Source organism: Euprymna scolopes, chromosome 21 (assembly GCF_053919585.1).
Source record: "Euprymna scolopes isolate OS-2025 chromosome 21, ASM5391958v1, whole genome shotgun sequence".
NCBI classification, from domain to species: domain Eukaryota; kingdom Metazoa; phylum Mollusca; class Cephalopoda; order Sepiida; family Sepiolidae; genus Euprymna; species Euprymna scolopes.
In genome coordinates this window covers 116,183,086-116,205,590 of record NC_136502.1, presented here as the reverse complement: position 1 = coordinate 116,205,590, position 22,505 = coordinate 116,183,086, and positions in this window count along the sequence as shown.

The following is a 22,505-nucleotide window of genomic DNA, read 5'->3' as shown; positions in this document are numbered from 1 at the left end:
ATTTCCTTCGTCTATGCAAAACTTCAAATTTGTGTTGGTATGCTTAGAGTCTAATTAATTTTTCTTCGAGCTATATCGATTTCGTTAATACAGACTTGAGGGTTTTTTTTGTAATGTTCCTGAAAAAAAAATAATTTTTTATTGTTACAATTTACGATACTTTATTTTCACAAAACAAGCAAAAATAAATTCATTAATTTTTTTTTTTTTTTACTACTGAAAACCATAACTTTAGTGGAAATGTATTTTTTTGTTTAAACAAAATAATAAATTTCCACTAAGATTCAAATAAAAATAATGAATTCATTCCATGATCATTATTTGATGAATATTGAAAAATTTCATTAAAATTGGTTACTTTGATGATTTTTCGTAAATTTTTAAGTAAAGGGAGGGGTCTAAATGTTTATACATTTTGAGAATTTTGCATGTACCTAGGACGCATACATTTTATTTGAAATACACAAGCACACAAATGTGCGTGTGTACGTGTGTGAAACAGACACAGAGACACTTATACATACATTCACACTTATGTATAAGTCCTCAAGATTTCTACACAATACAAAAAAGCTTTGTTCTTTATTTTTCTCGACCCTTTATTCACATTTTTCATTTAAACCTTCCCATCTATTCTAAAATGTACATTCATCAGCGACAATATCGATCTGTCTATCTGACAACTAATATTGTGATATCTTTCTCAATTAGATTTCTTTTCTGTTTCCTTCAATTTTAGAAAAAAACTAGTGATCTTACTTTATGTTAGCTGGGTGAACATAAATTACTTTGTATACTAGACCACCTGTGACCAGTTGGGTCAGTATTTACGAAGTGCCTTCAATGTTTCCAGTCTATTTTTTACAGACATTTAAAATCGTCGTAGACTCTTGAAAATTCAGTATGCTATTGCTATACATCTTAATGATTTGACTGACCAATGTTTATGATTTCAGATTCAAATGAACAGCTACAGCAGGAACTGGAATACACCCTACTAAACCGTGATTGTCATAGCAGGTGAATTTAAAAAATGCAATCTGGACGTGAGGACACTTTAAAAGAACGATATGTAATAAAATTTTGTTTTATACTTGGGGAAAAAATGCCATAGAAACGTATGGAATGCTTCAGACTGCTTTTGGACCATCTTGCATGAATCGCGCATCAGTTTTTGAGTGGCATAAGAGATTCAAGGAAGGCAGGGAGTCTGATGATAATGAGAGGTGTAGCAGGAGTAAGTAAGTCAGAACACCAGAGTTGATTGGCCAAATAACGAATTTCATGGATAAGGACCATCGTGTGTCTATAGAGACAATAAGTGCACAGTTTGATGTCAGTGTGGGAACTTTACACACAATTATTCGCAAAGAACTGAAGGTGTGAAAAATTTGCGTAAAATTTGTCTCAAGGGTGCTCAGAGAAGATCAAAAAGAAAGACGTCATGACAGCAGGGAGATGGTTGAGCTGATTAATTCAGATCCCGCAGTCCTTGATGCTCTGGTGACCTGCGATGAAAGCTTGATCAACTGCTATGACCCAGAGACCAAGAGACAGAGTTCCCAGTGGAAGTATACTGGCTCTCCCAGACCCAAGAAGGCCAGACAGAGCAAATCCACCCAGAAACTTATGATGATCCTTTTTTGACAGCACGGGCATGATCTACATGCACTGGGTTCTCCCCGGACAAACAGTCAACAAAGAATAATCTGTTGAGGTTTTAAGAGAGTTCAGGAAGAGATTCCGTCGAAACAGGCCAGCACTCTTCAAATTGGGTCAATGGCATTTCAACCAGGACAATGCTCTAGTCCACAGCTCCACCCTTGTCACAGACTGTTTGACCAAGATGAGCATATATAGTCCAGATCTTGTTCCCTGTGACTTTTGATAATTCCCTAAGCTCAAGGAAAATCTTAGAGGCTGTTGTTATAAGATGATTGAGGAGATGAAAGCTCTGTTGAATTTTTTTTTTAATTTCACATAAATTTTTTTTTAATTTCACATAAATTTTTTTTTAATTTCACATAAATTTTTTTTAATTTCACAAAATTTTTTTTAATTTCACATAAATTTTTTTTAATTTCACATAAAGTTTTTTTAATGTCACATAAATGTTTTTAATTTCACATAAATTTTTTTTAATTTCACATAAATTTTTTTTAATTTCACATAAATTTTTTTTTAATTTCATATAAACTTTTTTTAATTTCACATAAATGTATTTATGTGTCTGGGGGCGTTCTTGTGTAAATTTTGTATTTAAATGCCTCTGATAAGTATCAAAAATCGATAATCAAAAGAATCTGATAAAAGAAAGAACAGTTTGATTTTGACCTAAGCTAACACCCTTATACAGGCTAACAGCACAAATGTATATGAGAAGTCTTATCACTGTCACTGCACAAAAAATCAACTGCATGTTCTTTGATAAGAGAGGAGGTTGTTTGCAATGAATGTGTCTCTTTAGAACACAATTGATACTTGACTTTTGCATTTTTAACTTTAATTCAAGCCATTATATAAAAATGATTTTATAAAATTAACAGTAGGTTCTCTACAGTAAACTACAATGTATTTTGGACTAAGTCACTGCGGGGAGGTATGTGAAGATTCATGTCAGTGCACCGCGATGAATCCCCAACTAGAGTAGGCAATGAATGAATTTGATTTAAAAAATGGACAATTTCACTGATTTCAATGACAATAATAGTATTGGAATTGATTGTTGATCCTCATTCAATCCAGGGCAACGTCGGATCTCCCTGCTACTTATTAAATATATATATTCTTAACTTTAACAATGCATTTATAAGTATAGAATACTATTATTAATTCAAAATATTTTGTTTACAATATTTTAAACCCCCCCTGTTAATTACGTCACTAATTCACTTATTGGAAGTGCATTAATAACCCCCCCCCACCATGAACATTTTTATACATTTGAATACAATTATGGGTCTATTATTACATCAGAATACATTGTGATGTCATAATAAACTCTCTCTCTCTCTGTCTCTGTCTCTGTCTCTGTCTCTGTCTCTGTCTCTGTCTCTGTCTCTCTCTCTCTCTCTCTCTCTCTCTCTCTCTCTCTCTCTCTTGCCTTTTCTCTTTTCTATTCCTCTGTCTCGTTTTTAATTATTTACATCATCTATTCTTCCCTTGGAAATTTTGTGTACACTTATGGATCTATTATGACATCAGAATAGGTTGTGATGATATAATAGACTCTCTCTCTCTCTCTCTCTTTTCTCTTCTTTCCTTCTATCACCCATACCTCTCTCTCTCTCTCCTCTCTCTTTTACTTATTTACATCATTCATTTCTCATACCACTTCAAATGAAGTGTGCACGGTGATAAGTAAACAAACAATATAACAGCATTATAGTTTTAGTAATATACTAGCAGGGAGACCCGACGTTGCCAACGATTGAAAGATGAATGTTTTATACGCCCCATACTTTTATTGTCATCAAAATCGGTGAAATCGCTCGTTTTTAAATCAAATCGATTGATTGCCTACTCTAATCTGGAACCGACCACAGTGCACTGGGAGGAAGCTTAACGTACCTCCTCGCAGTGACTTAGTCCACAATATATTGTAGTCTACATTGCACTGTAGAGAACCTACTATTGATTTTATAAAATTATTTTCTATATTAATCACTTGAATTAAAGTTTAAAATGCAAAAGTCAAGTATTATGGTTCAATTGTGTTCTAAGCAGAAACATTCGTTTCGGACGTGCCTCTATTATATCAAAGAACCTATTGTTGTTTTTATATGCCCAGCCTTTCTGCTTGTGTGATGATTATGGCTTGAATTAAAGTTTAAAATGAAAAAGTCAAGTACTGTGGTGGAATTGTGTTCTAAACAAAAACATTTCAAACGTGCCCCTGTTATATCAAAGAACCTGCTGTTGATTTTATATGCTGGGCCGTTCTGCTTGTGTGATAATAAAATTTCTCAAATGCACTTGTGATGTTAGGTTGTATAAGGTGTTAACTTTAGTCAAAATCGTCAGTTCCTTCTTTCATCGAATTTTTTCAATTATCGATTATCAATACTTATTGAAGACATTCCAATACAAAACCTATTTAAGAACACTGCCAGATACATAAATTACATTCGTTTTGGAGTCCATAGGGAACGAACTCGCACACACATATACACACATACGCACACACATACATACACACACACAGAGACAAAGTTCCTTTTATATAATAGAGAAGATATAGATTAAAAATTTCTGAAAAGGACCAAGAAAATTGACAATGATTTTGTCAAAAAGTCAAATTGATTTCATTTTTACGTTAAATTGTCTTCCAATTTTTCAAGTGACAACGGTGTTCAGTCCAAACAATTACTTAAAAAACTAGAAGTAATTTTAAAATGGTGATAGTCATGCAGTTTACTGATATTTTTATTACATAGAAATTAATGTCATCTAATGTGCTCAACTCCTTCCCCGCCGTCCTCTCCAAACTATATAACAAATACCTTGTCGAATCTTGCTTTCCTAATTGCATCTGTGATAGAAGTTTTTCCGAAATGGATCACATACATCAAATCCATTGAAATGAATCACATACATCAAATCCATTGAAATGGATCACATACATCAAATCCATTGAAATGGATCACATACATCAAATCCATTGAAATGGATCACATACATTAAATCCATTGCCAAGGTCCCTGAGAAAATGGTTGGATCCTTCTACCGCTCCAGTAGATATTTCACTGTCGATGCAATTCTCTACCTGTATAAGAGTCAAGTACGTGCTAGGATTGAGTACTGCTGTCACATCTGGGCAGGAACTGCTCAGAGCACCCTATCCTGCCTTGACAGAGTTCAAAACAGACTTCATAATCTAGTCGGGGATGCCCTTTTCTTTTCTCTGCAACCTTTTTCCCACAAAAGAGACGTTATGAGCCTCTCTCTGCTTTGTTATCATTATTTTCATGGCAAGTGTTCAACTGAGCGCAATCTATGGTCCCCCTCCCTCGCTAATCTTTCAAAAAAAAAACACTCGTCTAGCCAAAATCACTATCTTATATATAAGTTCCCTCACTCTTAATTGGTGCCGTAACCTAAACGTGGATTCCATGAACAAAATTTCTTACCTAGAACTGCCTGCTTGTGGAACTCTGTTCCGCTGGTCTGATTTTCAACTGACTACAACATTGTTGTCTTCAAGTCCAATATAAGCAAGTTCTTATTGAACCATTCTCATAAATAATCTAATTATACCAAATTTCCACCACAAACGTTATTATCCTAATGACTACAATACACATATTAACCCTTATCCCCGAGTGGCCTCAGCGCTTTGATATATGGTAATGTCTTTGTAAAAAAAAAAGAAAAAAAAAGAACTCTGGTAAAATAACTGATCCACAAATTATTGCATTAATCTCCTCTCACCCTTCACTAAAAACCTTTTAATCATTAATCTGGCTAGTAATAATCCGTAACCTCACAAATGTCAAATTTCTTTCTGACCAACAGTATGGATTAAGGTAATCCCGTTCTACTGCAGATATCCTAATGGTCATCTCTGAACTCATATAGCATACACTAGATAAGGCAGATATGGTGATAGCGCTTGATATATCCAAAGCCTTTAACAAGATGTGGCAAAAAGGTCTTTTCAAGAAAATAAATTGAAAATGGTACTACTGGACGAATATTTAATATAATCAGATCTTTCTTAACTAAAAGAAGGAAACAGATCCTTCTCAATAACATTTGAACAACATCACATTAATGTAGGTATGCAATATGGGTATGCAATCGTATCTGAGATGGGAATAATTGATTGCGAATGTCACTATGCTATAAACAATCCTCAATATCCTAGGCAATGGCTGAATCTTTAGAAAATGACCCCCTGATCCTCGAGTGGCCTTCAGGCCTTGAGAAGTGGTGACTCTCCTTGTAAAAAAAAAAATAGATAAAGTTTGGTATTTTTTAATGCAGGTAGATAATTTTTTGATTTAGTCATTTTGAAAGTAGTTCCTAAACTTAAAAAAGTGAGGGAATTCCTGATGTAAAGTATAGAAATTTATAACAGTTTCATTTTTCTAGCATAAATAAAGACCAAATTATTTTAAGTTAAAAACAAATACAGCTCAATAAGAAATATAAACCTAAAAAAAATAGTCACATGATTTTATCTGCACTTACATCACGTCCTTTGTATACAGGAAAAAATCCCAGCACTACAGAGGATGCTAGATAATTAAACAGTCGATACACTTAATAGGAGTCAACAGGCGGAAATCAATAATAAAAAAAAAAACTAAAAAAAAAAACGCTAATATAGATAATATGCCATTCGTCTCAAACATGAAACGAAATCTTTTTCATATCCACAGGTTAATCAATCCGTTGGATCAATTAAATTGACGCCATGTGCTATCCCACCGACAGCCTGCCGACCCCAAATGCCGTGGGTATTTATTTGCTCCCCCACCGAGCAAATTAGGCACAAGGCCAATTTTAAATGTGAGGAGTGAAGGGAGGGGGAAGGGAAAAAGGGGACCAGCTCCCGAGAGGTGGGAAATAGGAGCTGGTTAAAGGTCAGGTATGTGGGGTTGCCCCCACATCTGGTCTTTGCTTGCAGTATCTGTCGGAACAGATACTACACTTTGATCTTGTCGCCCGGGGCCCCCGGAGGGCGCGCGGCCAGTGAGAGGGCCAAGGGGCAGTGACCCCAAATGACGTGTACCGTGGATTTCTCCTTTGTCTTCTAATCTTCTTATGGTCGTATCATCAAAGTTTTCACACGGGCAGCTATCAGGGAGAACACACAGGCTCATAAATATAAAAATAAAATAAAACAAAACACAGGAACAAAACAAAACGACAACATGAACTCCAATACATCGGTTGGATTATAGATGCGTGTGTCCCTATCAACCCTCTACACGCTAAGGCCCATATCTAAGTCCTGTTGAGGCTGGATTCATTTATTGTTGTCAGTTCATCCCAATCTCTCCAAACTTTTCCGACCTGGCTCTAGCTACGATCTGTCTCCAACTGTCTCTAGTCCTGAACTGCCCTAAATGTTCAACTCAACTTACTGTCGTTAACCTAACCTCACTAACAGGACTGTCATTCAATGTACTATCATAAAAAGTCTAACTCACTGCAACACACACACACACACACACACACACACACACACACACACACACACACACACACACACACACACACACACACACACACACACACACGCGCGCGCACGCACACATACTTAATTTTAGTTGTACCCGTACTTTTGGCACATTCAATAGTTCCCCATTAGAACTCTTTAAAGTTTCGACATACTATCATTTTTTACGCTATCAATTTTCTCCTGATGAGATAATAGCCGAAAGAGCTCTTGAGAAACTTCCGCCTATTTTATTAAAATATATATATATATATATATATATATATATATATATATATATATATATATATATATATATATATATATATATATACAAACAGACCGCCCGGCGTTGCCCAGTCGTAAAATATGCAAGAACATCATATTTTAATTTATGCAGATTTTGTATTTATTATAAACAGAAATGCCGTAAGTATTAAACCTAACGTTAAATTCCTTTAAAAAAAAAATGAAGTAAAAAAAAAAAACGGAAAGAAACTGAGACGTGTATGCAAATATTATGTTTTTTTCTAAACAGTTCACTTCATGTAAGTAAAAAAAAAAAATACTCGAGCTGAGATCGAAACCGAAACCAAAAACAGTTAATCAAGTATGATAACTATTAGAATCAGCTTGCAACGACCATTTAAAAGTGTTTTCAAACATTATTCTTATTCTTATTCAAGCTGTCATGTAAACGATCGCGCATGTATAATGATGTTGTATGCCCGGGTAACACCAATTAACCTTGCTTACAGGCTGCGAGCTGGGTGGGGTATTTGATATGGGGTTTAAGGAATTCGTTCTTTTCTCCAAAGTCTCGAATATGCTTTCATTGCCGATATGATAAACAAAAAAGAGTAAAGTTGATATAGCGACAATAAGTTTGCCTTGGTATATAGGAAGACGTTGTCATTGGGCCAGATGTTGTATGTTCAAATGCCGAACCACCCGGCAACTAACTCATAAGAATAAAAGCTGTTATAAAGGCAAAAGGGGGACATGCCAAATATTGATTGTTGTTAAAATAGATTTATTAAATTATTATTTAAATATATAATTTTGAATCATAATTTCGATTTTTCATTAGGGCTCATAATTCCGATTTTTCATTAGGGCTCCATAATTTGGACCAAAGCTGTATATATATATATATATATATATATATATATATATATATATATATATATATATATATATATATATATATATATATATATATATAGCTGTACCCGGCCACGCGTTGCTGTGGCTCAGTTTGTTAAAATGGAACACATGTGAAAGTAGAGAAAAGTTTGATTCTTTTTTTCAAGAGAATGTACAAATTATTTTTTTTTTAACAGATGTTAAGAAAATAAACAGAAAAATACTTCCATCATTAATTATGCAAAACAATAAATAAAATGTTGATTTAGTGTTTCAATATTATGCTTATAAATTACGATAAAACTTGCTGAGTATGCGCTCTTTTACGGTTGTTGCAAAAATGGAACGGAAACTTAAATTTCGCTTCATTTTAATCTTTCTTAATGTTTTTATTGTGCCCCCCAACGAATATAATCAAAACAGTAACATTCAACAATTGTACTTTATGCATATAAAACACAAAATATTTATTAAAATTTTTTTTTTTTTTAAAGTTAATAACGAAAGGGAAATAATTCCATTTTTAAACGAAAAAGTCAGTTTTGTATATCTTTTTGTTATTTTTTACATAAGTCAAGCTTATCATTCATATTGGATATGTCGACATTTATAGGTTGTCGGATACGTTTACAACGAATAAACACTCCAATCTAGTAGATGTATCAGAATTTTTGTAGGAATTTTTTACACCCCTATCACAAAACTGCGAATAAAATATAAAAATCTCGTAATTTCTCTTTTAAAAGTGGGTTGTTTATTTTCTTTATGGATTATACTTCCAAAATAAACTATTAAAGTTGTTTTAAAAGTAATAGAAATATTGTTTTTTATTTAAAAAAAAACAGTAATGAATTTTACGAACTCAATATTTTTCAATTTTTAAACTTTAAAAATCTATCAAAATTTCTCTATTGATTCTATTTTTACGATATTTTCAGGGTCAATGTGAAATTTTATGCTCTTTCCAATAAACCGAATATAATATTTTAGACAAACGTTTTTTTTTATTCACGCGCCCCCTCCATTTTCAAGTGTCTAGTAAAAAGTAAATAATTAATTTACTCACCAAAGTTTTATACATCACAAATTGAAGAGAAAAGGTCAATAAGTAATATATTCAAATTTAAAACAAAAAAGTAGTGTTTTTTAGAAATTTACCTGTAAAGTTCGAAGTTTAAAACCTTTTTTTTTTTTTTAAACCACGTTGTTTGTTTTTTCTTTTTTATGAAACCTTGGTCCTTGCTCCTTTAATTGAAAAAAAAAAAATTAGGGCTTCAATTACATTTTTCGAGTAGTTATAAGCTTGGAAAGACAGGGGGTAGAATAATTCACGCCTCCCATTTTGAAATGGCTATTAAGAAGTAAATAATTTACTCACCAAGTGTTATATATCACAAATTGAAGATAAATGATCAATAAATAATATATTCAAATTTAAAACAAAAAAAGTAGTGTTTTTTAGAAATTTACCTGTAAAGTCCGAAGTTAAGACCTTTTAAAAAAAAAAAAAAACATGTCGTTTGTTTTTTTTCTGTTTTTTTTTTAAATGAAACCTTGGTCCTTGCTCCTTTAATTGGAAAAAAAATTAGGGCTTGACTTACATTTTTCGAGGAGTTATAAGCTTAGAAAGACGGGGTAGAATTATTCACTATTTTCACGAAATTTGTGACACACCTACCAATCTACCATGTTAAGAACGGCTTTCGGAATAGACACCCCTAACCTTGCCAGAATACCCGAAAAGCTATAAAAGTTGACGTGTCGAATGTGAACGATGAGTTGGACTTAATGTAAAAATGTACCGAATTTAAAAGGGAACGAAATTCAAATTTCCGTTCCATTTTTACAACCGTAAAGCAGAGCATTCTATGCAAATTTTACCTAACTTACTGTATTAATGCTATTTTTTTTTAAGCAAAAAAAAAAAAATATTTAGGTTTGGCTATAAATTCCTAAACTCATTTCACCCTAAATAATTTAGGTGACTGAAATAGGAATCTAATTGAATCTTTAATTTCCTGCTTCGAGTGATATCGAATTCATTAATACTGACTTTAGGGGCTTTTTTCTTAATGTTACTGTAAAAATTATTTTTTATTGTTACAAATTACGATGCTTTATTTATATATAAAAAAGCAAAAATAAATTCTTGCGTTTTTTATTTACTACTGAAAACCATAACTTTAGTAAAGGTATTTATGTTTAAACAAAATAAAACATTTTAACTAAGAGTTAAGTAAAAATAATTAGTTCATTATATTCTGCGATCATTATTTGAAAAATACTGCAATTTTCATTAAAATTCGTTAATTTCCTGATTTTTGGTGAATTTTTAAGTAAAGGGAGGAGTCAAAATGTTTATACACTTTGAGCGTCAGCATTCATTTTGTGTGTACCTACCATTTTTCGATGAATATTTGATAGCAAAGCGACCACGTGTGGTTAATTTAAATTAAATTTCAATCACATGGTTACATTATCAATAATCATGTGATTAAACCCATTGAAAATTTACCGATATTGTAAACACATTCTGTTTACATTAAGCCTGTTTTTTAGTGATGCAATGTTGGCAACTGAGATTTAAAAAAAACCCTGCGAGATCAGGAGAAAGAAATCTCCAGAAAATCGCTAGATTTTTAACTTTTATCGTCTGAAATTTTCAAAAATCGCTAATTCCCCCCCCCCAACTCCATATTTTAACTTTCTACCATAAAAAAATTATAAATATAGTATATTCAATATATAAAATGTTCCGTGTTTTCTCACTATATGTTTCTGGAATTATATTGAAGCGGTTAGCTCCCCAGAAGGCTTACATATTTTATCAGCTAGTTTTGCCTGTTTTTTTCTGAGGGGGTATTTTTTTTTTTTTTGCAGGAAACAAATCATAAACTCAAACTTCTTTTAATAAAAGTTAAATTGAAATATACTGCAAATTAAACATCACAATAATGGTGCAACATTGAAATTAGAAAAATAAAAAACAAAAAAAACTTTGTTTTAGCATATTAAAAGTATTTAGGTTGGTAGATAATTAAATTCTACTGTATTGGTATAAGTTTTTTTTTGTTTGTTTTGTTTTTGCTGTTGTTTCTTGCTTTTTTACAATTTTCGACTAAATACTTCTAAATAAAGCAGGGTTGCTTAGATCGTATTTTAAACTAAACTTCAGAAGTTGGAATGCCCCCCACCTAAAATGTACTTGGAAAAATCGATTTATAGCGAGATTTAAGAATGGTTAGCCGAAAAAAGGTGAAAAACAAAACAAATAATCAATAAATAATTGTTACCAAAGGAAATAAATGCTACTTTTTTTTTACTTACTTGAATGAGTTTATTTTATGTTTTAAAGTATTTTCAAGTGCTTTTCTTTATTTTTTTAATCTAAAATTGCGGCTGTGTGGGTGCCAAATATCTCCAGATTTTCTAGAATTCCCTGCTAGATTGCAAACGAAATCTCCAGATCTAGCATGAAAACCGCTAAATTGTAACACTGGTCACGTGACAGGAAGCGGTAATAAATAATTGTCCCTAAATAAAAAAAATGGTGTCGGTACAAAGAAAAACACCTATTTATCATAGAAAAATTAAGTATAATGTTATAATTAAAAAGAAATATATAAAAACACACATGGATATAGTAAACATATTATACCAAAACGTGGAAGCCATCCGTCCAGTGGTTTTTTAGACTATTAATTGCGAACAAACCAAGAGTTACATTTATATATATATATACATACATATATATATATATATATATATATATATATATATATATATATAGTCTTTTCCCCAAAACACCAGGTTTATCATGTATAAAATGAACTTTTTGTTGGTAACATCGAATGGAAACAACATCTGATGAGGTGGTGGGAACCAGGAAATTTTTATGAACACATAAAATCATAAAATTGCCATCCCATTAACGAAACGGCTGCAATGAAGAAATCCAAGATAAAATAAACAAAAGTTACAAAAATGCCTTAAAAAATAAACAAATTCACTCGACTTTGTGTGTCTATATCTAAAAATCTTCATCATTACATATTCCTAAAAACACTACTCATACTCTATAACTAGTCCAATATATACCGCCATAGATGGATAGCCTGCATTCTGTCTGTAAGTGTTCCCGCACATCTAATTATGAAGCAAGAGTTGCACAATCTCCAACCACAACTCTCCTGAGACGGCACTACCTGATTTCAGTAGCAACGAGAAATTCAGAATAACTGAAAACAATGCCGAGATAATCGGAGAGCACATACAGCACCTGGTATTCCTAAATGGTCACCAATTTTAGTACTAACCAAGCTCAACAATGCTTAACTTCATTGATCTAGCGGGGAACCAGTGTGTCAACGTGATTATGTTGTACATACCACCATAATGGCTGTAGATAGATGAATGATTGTGGTTTATTGATATTAATGAATGTATGTAAAGAGATCAAAGGGAAAAAGCAAGAGAAACAAATAGACTTGCGTTTCAAAACAAATATAAACTATGCATGAATGAAGTATAAATGAGAGAAAAGAAAGCTACGAGAATTGGTTTTGTAAGAAAAACAGTTGATGAAATTAATAAAATATCTCTACTATTGTATAAAATGGAACTCTATGTGGATGTGAGTTTGTTCCCTATGGACTCGAAAACAGCTGGGCCGATTTTTATGAAATTTCCCACAAATTTATGTGCCTTGCAGTGTTCTTAGATAGGTTTTGTATCGGAATGTCTTCAATAAGTATCGATAATTGAAATAATCCAATGAAAGAAGGAACAGGTGATTTTGTCCGAAGTTAATACTTTGCACAGCCTAACATCACAAGTGCTCTTCAGAAGTTTTATTCCCACATACGCCGAAAAGTTCAACATATAAAATCAACAGTAGGTTCTTTAATATGATGTGGGTGTGTTCGAAATGAATGTTTCTGTTTAAAGCATAATTAAACTATGATACTTGACTTTTGCATTTTAAACTTTAATGTAAGCCTTTATATATAAAATAATTTTATAAAATCAACAGTAGGTTCTGTACAGTGCAAGGTAAACTACAATATATTGTGGACTAAGTCACTGCAGCGAGGCATGTGAAACTTTGTCTCGATGCACCACGATGCCTTCAATTAGAGCAGACAATCAATCGATAGAAATCTCTTCAGACGATATTGCTTATACCAAAGTCAAGTCAGTAACGTTATATCTATATATATAAAAATGTAATTCTTGGTTCGTTCAAAGTCGATAAAACCATATTTCTACATTACCAATTTATTCGAAATTTTCAGACAATCCATCTTTAGAGTCGAGGGATGTTTCTATGTTATTAAAATAAATAGACATCTACACATCGCCAATTATAAAAATATTAAATAAAATGAAAATATTTTTCGGACTGCGGACCTGTTTTTGTTGGTAGAACTGAAGTTCCCTTTCAATTCATTTCATACACCACGATTTGACGAGGCGAATTAGATTTCATTTTCTGTTTACTCAATAAGTAAAAAAAAAATTCCCTATTTTAAAATTTTAAATTCATTTTTTATCTTCTAAATTTTGTAATTTAAACATGTTTTTCTTTATTATATCAGGCAAAAAAAAGTTGCTCGCTTGCATTTGAGTTGAAGCATAAAAGTTTAAGTTATTTTTTTTGTTGTTTTTTTTGTTTTTGTTTTTGTTTTGTTTTTAAACAGTTGTTTCGATATAAGAAAATATGAACTTTTTTATTATTAAAACTATAAATTGTTAGGTGAAAGTATAGGGTTTTTCGAAGAAAATTTACGGATTGGTAACATGCTTAAATAATATTTGGTGCTAATGCAGAGAGTGATGCATGCTATTTTTTTAAAATCGTATTTCCAAGTTTAATTAAAGTTTTATGATATGTTTTTTTTATTCAATTGTAAGGTCAAAGTACAGATTAGGTACAACACCCAAATATTAATTAAAATCTCACATTTTTGTATTCAATAAGAAAAAAAACTATTTAGCGTTTCAACATTTTAGTAACGTTCGGCTTAATTCACTGAATCCATGATTGACGGTAACTCCTGAAGATCCAGATTCAATTCTACAAGAGTGCCATGTTTTTCATTTCTGCCTTTTTTTTTTTTAACTTTTGGAGTGGATTGCTGTACTAAGAATATAAGAAACATGCATTTTCTCTTTTTATTAGAATTTTCCATTACACCAAATTCAGCCACAGCAACGCGTGGCAGAGTACAGCTTCTAAATAAATAAAGGAGAAGCTTGTTATATATAGTATGATATATAAGATTGTATATGGTCTTTAACACAGTGTTGAGTTTAAGGGGTATATGTTTTAGGTTTAAATTGGGAGTGTATTGTTGCTGCGTGGTAATTTGTGGGGTGTCTATTATCTATGGAGTAATATTTTTGACAGGTGCAACCTAAACGGCAAATGGCTGCTATAAAATCGCTTATAATTTGGGGCGGAGGTTATGCAAGGTTATAATATTGATTAGGTAATATGCGGCAATATTTTTAAGTTTCTTCTGTTATATTGGGAGTATGATTATAAGAGGGCTGTCGGAAGATAGGATGGCAATGTCTATGAGTGCGTTTAAGTTGATGCAAAAGGTTTAAGGATACATATAGTTGGCAAGGTGGAAGAGTAAGGAGATATTTACTACTTATAAAAGTGGTAATAAGACCAATAATAGTAGGTGACTATAATAATGAGAATGATAATAATGATTATAATTATAATAATAGTAATAATAATAAAGATAAAAATAAAAGTAAAAAAATAAAAATAATATTACCAATAGCTGTGATAAAAGTAATGTCAATGTTAATGGTAATAACAATTAAAATGAAGATACTGGTAACATTTATAATAACAACGACGGGGATAATAACAGGGATTTCCCATTGTATAAGCTCCAATAATAAGTGTTGTGTTTGGCATTATCCAGATAAGTCTCCTCCTGTGGAATTGAACTCTCTCTTTTCCTCTTACGCATTAAGCTATATATATATATATATATATATATATATATATATATATATAAATTCAGGCTTGAGATGTTCAAAAGTAGGGACTAATAAATACAACGAGGTTATTAGATAGTGCTTGATAACAAGAGCAAATTTTTTTTTTTTTATTATTTATTCGAAGGTAAACAGTTACATTTGATCGCTTTCTTTTTTTTTCTATAGCGTAGAATAGTTCAGGGTCGACTGATGAAGTCCCATTGACTGAAACAGATGACTGTTTTTAGCGACCAAATGTAACTGTTTACCTTACACACAGATGAATTAAATATTTAATTCACAAGATATAAATATAACTAGTTAAGACTGCCAATTCCAACTATTTATTTCAATCTTCTCATAGTGTTGTTCATTACCCAAATCCTCGATTGGTGTTTCGGTCTTAGTAATTAGAATAAACGAAATGGATCCAGACTTGCGAAATGAATGAAGAGAGATTGGAAAACATTGTGTATCACAAGAGTTTTAGAACGCTGAATTCAGTGTGATCTAATTAAATCCTTTAAAATATATTTAAAAGATGGATCACTTTCCCCGTGCTAAAATATGACTAATCTAACACCGGTACTAGCAGGGAGACCCGACGTTACCTGGGATTGAATGAAGAGCAACGAATGTTCCACACTTCCAATACTTTTATTGTCATCGAAATCAGTGAAATTGCCCATTCACTAATCAAATCAATTGATTGCCTGCTCTGGTCAGGAACCCACCGCAATGCACTGAGAGTAATCTCACATGCCTTCCGCAGTGACTTAGTCTACAATACATTGTAGACTACATTGCAACTACGGTTGATTTTATGAAGTTAATTTTATATAATGCCTTGAATTAAAGTTTAAAATGCAAAAGTCAAGTGTGAAATTGTGCTCTAAACATAAACATTCATTTCGAACATGCTCCTGTCTTATCAAATAACCAACTGTTGATTTTATACGTCGGGTCCTTCTGCTTGTGCAGTGATAAAACTTCTCACATGCACTTGTTATGTTAGACTATATAAAAGTGTTAACTTTGGTTAAAATCAGACTGTTCCTTTGTTAATGGGATTTTTCAATTATGATTTTCAATACTTATCTGAGATATTCCGATACAAAACCTATGTAAGAACACTTCCAGGTACATGAAATATATTTGTGCGAAATTTAAAAATATTGGCCCAGCCATTTTGGAGTCCATAGGGAACAAACTCACACACACACACACACACACACACACACACACACACACACACACACACACACACACACACACACACACACACACACACACACACACACAGTTATGCACACACACATACACACAGAGTTACGCGCGCACACACACACACACACACAGACATACACACACAAAGTACCTTTTTCATATATAAATATAGATATAAACAAGTGTTAGAGAATTTTAAATTTTAGTTTAGCATCATTTTTTTTTTCATTAAACATTGGGATTATTTACGGAGGAAGTAATTCATTAACAAAATTGTCAAAAATAATCAATGTAAATATTTTGTAATTAGTGATTGAATGATTGTGCTCTAAAGAATATGTTGCATGGGCAGTATTGGGAGATTTCAAATGAGATTTTTAAAACCTAAACTTTAAAAGTTGTTAAAGAATGGAAAGGTAGAAATAAACGTTTGTTTTTATTAATTATTTCTTTTTATTATCAACTAGCTGTTCCTACCCGAAATTGCTCGGAATTCGGAATGCAGTGAAATAATTTTAGTTTTTATTTTATCTGTTTCACATTTTTAAAACTTATGCAGAAAAAGAAATAAAATTTTAGTTGTAAGGGAGAGAATTCTTTTTATGTTACTCAGTAAAAAAAAAAATATGAGTTATTCACCTTGACGATTATAATTTCCTTTTGATTATAATTGAAAAAATGTTTTCGTTTTCCCAATTGTCTCAACGAGATTGCATAAGTTTTTAAGTACACTTTAGTGTAGAACGTTATTATATCACCAATAACATGGTACAACATGGAAATCGAAATTGTCAGCTTAAATACTATTTATTTATTTTATATTACTATATTTAGATCCAACTGTTAAAATCTGATTTACATGTTAGAAAGATATGTCTCTATACCTTCATGCGAATAAATAAAATTTCAGAAATGAAAAATAATTACTAACACACAACGAGAAATGCTGTGAAAAACTTGTTTGTTTACATATGTTAACCTAATCACTTGATAGGAAATTTCCTTATCTTTACAAATAAGCAAAGCTATCTCTTTAATCTCTATTAAAGTCAATACAAACAGAACAGTTGTAAGAAAGTAACTTAATACTTCAATAAATTAAAAAATAACAACTTAAAACCAAGAGATAATGATTGATTGATTGATTTAGTATAATACATCTTGGCCGAAGATCTACCCCCTCCACTACCTCAACGCAAGTCCCAAAATCAACAGAGTCTAGACTAGCCATTCTCTCAACCTTTCCTCCATCACTGACCCCTCGGTTTTATGTATTTTTCCATTTACTACCTATTTCCATACAAAAAATTCATAGCCATCATAAAGTGACAGAAAAGCAAGAAGGTTAAAAAAAAAACAAAAAAATTTTTTTTATTGTTTAGGACTTTAGGTTTTTTTATAAAAATAGTATTTATAAATTCGTATCACAAAAATAAAGAAAATCAAAGCTTTTTTTTAAATAGAAATTTTTAATTATGAAGTTAATTTGTATTGGAAAAATAATGAACAGAAACACCAGAAGCATAATCAGTGGGAAAACTACTGATTCATTAAGTCAATCAATTTATTGATGCTGGGAGTTTTTTCTGATAATAATGCTACTTTCATATCATCATCAACTTTCGGGCGATTTCTGGCCTCTGTCTTTTCTGCTACTAAACTTGAGAATCCTCATTCATACAAGTAGGTAGTGGCAAAAGGAATAAGCACTTGGAAGGCATGCTGAGTAATGATTGGAAATGAATTTGTGAGTTTTATCTAAAAATTAATACCAAATATTTCAAATTCTTCTCTAAGAGTAGCAGAAGATTGAAAATCAATCAGTTCATCTTTTATTTCTGACAGCTCAGTGGCAAAAAGTCTTATTATCAATCTCTCTGTTGGAATCATGTTTTTTTTGGAAAGTGGAGTGATTGATGGTGTGACATCCACAACAACGAAGGCAAAACAATATTGGACATATGAATCCAGATATCTACGTTTCTTAGATATTAAATCTGAAAAGAAATGATTGTTTTTAAGTTATCAGCTACTTCAATTATTTACTCCCAATTATACAATTTTTTACCCCCTAGGAGTAAATTAACCCTTAGTTGAGAACCTCAGGTCTAGACCATTCTTGTAATTACCTTTTCCCTGTGATTGTGGTGCATGTTGATCCTGTGCAGTTCTAGTAGGTTTATCCTCCCAAGTTTTGCCTTCCTTCTTTGAAAAGGGGTTAGTTTATTGCTAATCGTTTGAGACGCCATTATCAGAGAATGCTAATCCGGCTGCCCAGGCACTTTTTGTAAGTCAAAGTGCTCTGTCCTTGGAGCGCTGCCTTTTGAATCCCAAGTCCACTTTTCCGACCCCTGTGTCACATTTCTCCCCGTGAGAAAGAAACAAATACAAGGCGAATATCAGTAATTCGTTTTCATATAAATTTCATATAATTTTTAAAAAATATTCTATTTATATTAAAATCAAATACATCTTTTGACAAATCAATATATTGGTTAAGAAAAAAGTTTTCTCAGACTGATTTAATTGAAAACAATTTGGACTTGCAGCCAGCTACATGGGATTGCGTCAACAAATTTAATGGATGGCAAAGTTTACATTATGTATCGGAATTATGCACACAATGTTTATGATGCTGAGCGATAATGCCCTGGAGAGATTTTAAACAAACCAAGAATATAGAATAAGATATTATGAAAGTGAAAAGTTGGTAGTCATTCACGAAACGCTTAACCTCAAGACAAAAGACGAATAAAAAGTAAAATAAAAATAACTACTACTACTACTACTACTACTACTACTACTACTACTACTACTACTAATAATAATAATAATAATAATAATAATAATAATAACTAGCGGGGCTACCCGGCGTTGCTCGGGATCGTATAAACAATGAGAAAATCTGATTGGATTTTGAATATATTTGTTAATATTAGTAGAGAGGAATTTTTAATGGCTATGTAGTATTTGGTATTTTGAGCATTAAGTAGCTACCATCTGATAATGAGCTTTGATTTAAAAGAGATCCCCTGGAAATATTAAAAGTAGCATTGTAAATGACAATGTTTTCAAATGTTTTTATTTCAGCAAAGCCTCCTTATATTAACAGAAGAAAGTCAGCAAATTCACATTTCGCATGCATGGTTTACATTTTGAAATCGAGTAATTATGATCTTCGTCGGTAAATATATGAAATCAGTCATAGTTTGATTTGTTTCAAATCGATGTTCGTGAAAATTTGATATTTGACATTTCTTAAATGCGATAATCACAATGGTATAATTTTTTTGACCGGAAAATAAATGTTTAACCCTGTCTAACCCCCCCCCTAAAAAATACCCATGTTAAACTTGGAAACTTTGGCCCCTCCCCACAAAAAAGAAAAGAAAATAACGATGTCAAACGGGAAAAGGAGGAATTTAATAGAGAGAAAAGATTTTACAACTTCCATTAAATCTAACTGATTTTGGCAGTGGACTCTCACCAAAACAAATATAGGAATGGACAATTATCGAGCAAGTGTAGATGTAATAGGTCTATCGCACACCTTAGATAATGTGCCTCAGTTTGTGCATATCACATTTGCATGTAATCTCCTGATTTTTAATCCTATTAAGGTCAAACTCACACGGGAAAATTTTATTTATATATAAATATAATAATAATTAAAAAAATATAAATATAAATATATATATATATATATATATATATATATATATATATATATATATATATATAGTAGAAAGAAAGAAAGATAGAAAAAGATAGATAGATAAAAGATAGAAGAATAGAAGAAGATAGATAGAAAAGATAAAAGATAGAAATAGATAGAAGAATAGATAGAAGAGAAGAGAAGAAGATGATAAAATAATAAATAAATAAATACTACTACTACTACTACTACTACTACTACTACTACTAATAATAATAATAATAATAATAACTAGTGGGACCTGTGGAAATTCCACAGTAGACTCTTTCATGTGTAATATATTGATATTGGCATTCTGTGGATGTTTAGCATAAATGGAGACACCCTGATATTATTGTAGTAAACAGTAAGCACCTTTTTTAAAATAAATTATTAGGTGGAAGCACATAATTGTTACAAAACACCCTCCTATTCCCATGTTAAGAATGGCTTTCAAAATAATATTATTTCAGCACGGTAACAAAAATACATAAGTACCGAACGTTTTATAATTTTAAATGAAAATTTGATAATGATATTTTTTTACTTGGTTTCCACCTGAACATTTTCCTTTGAAATGTCGACTTCTATGGGTTTTTGACTGTGCTGAAAACGAATATCGCACTTAAATTTTCCACAAATACGTAGTTTTTCGAATATTAAACAATATAATTTTTCATGTTAAAAATGGTGGTCATAGTTTTGCGCCAAAAATATGCGTGCACTTAAATGTATTATAAAATGTATTCGACGACAATATTTATTTTAAAAAGTTCAAAATTATAAAGTTCTATTTACATTGTTTAAAATTAAAAAAAGTTTGTGAACAATATTTCTTTCCAAATTATAAAAATAATCTATTTCTGTTGTCTAAAATTAAACTGTTCTATTTATATTGTTTATAATATAATAAAATTCTGTATTATATTGTTTAAAATAAATAATTGTTTATCATTTAACGAAAATGTTCTGTTTAAGTGCACGCATATTTTTGGCGCAAAACTATGGCCACTATGTAAAGAAAAATAAACAATGAAAAAAAAGCAAATGGATGCTCAATTTTTGTCCCTGTCGCCCGAGAAAGTTGTGTTATCCTTTTTTTTTATTACGGAATAACTTAAAATCAATTATTTTTTAACAATTTTTGAAAGATAAAATCCTAAATTTTATAGAATTAAAAACACATATAGCGGTGAGAACACACTATTCGAATTCTGCCTGGAGCGTTCGTAAATGTGTATTCTGTAATTAATGTATATTCCGGAATTAAATCTCAACCAATAAAATTTGCCGGAAACGTGACACACATGCTATCGTATTAATATATAGGTAATAATAACTAGCAGGGCCTGTGTACCGCTGTTGGTCGGCGGAAATATGCCTCCCACACACCATACCTATAAAAACCAACAATTAAACTATGGTTGTTAGCGGGAGTCAGTGTCGGCCCAGTAAAATAGTGGGCACTGGCGGCCGTGGTCAAAATAAATGTACCGTGCCAAAGTAACAGTGTTAGTATCTATAAACCCATTCTTAACATGTGGATTTAATTATGCACTATGATTATTCTGTGCTTTCACCTAACGTATCAAAATTGTGTCACAACGAAAAGAAACAACCAAAAAACACTGTGCCGGACCTGAACTATGATTCCTGCAGCCTTTAAAATTTTCCTTTTAACTTTGGCGTAATTTTTTTCCAGCGATTATCATCGGATACAGGCTTAATTTTCAGATTAAAAACGGAATTTAAGGTAATATTTTTTAATGCCTATACTAGTCGGGGATCAATTTATAATCTTAATGTTCTAATAAATGAAACACACACTTTTTTGCCACGTCAATTGTTAATGCTGCCCTAGCCACTAAATGTTTCCCTTTTCTGTTGGTAAAGTGTATATAATTTTTTCCAAGGTATTTCGGTAATGTGAAAGCTAAGCATGTAATCTATGTTAAGCAATGGAGGAATATGCGAAAAATTGAAAAAGGAAAAATCTAAATGCTAGTGGCAGCATTAACAAGTGGCCAAAAAGTGGTTGTCCGCTGTAGTAAAACGTTAGAATTCAAAATTTAAGCCTGTAAGCGCTGATAATCGGCTGAAAAGTTTACAAATAAGTGAAAAATAATTAAAAAAAATAGATGGTAGGGGCAGCATTATTCAGGTCCTCCAATTCTTTTTTTTTTTTTTTTTTAATTATTTTGCAATCTGAAAGTTACGTGTGTTTGAAAGATTCTAAAAAGGGCAAACGTGTCCAATAGCTGACCCTTATTG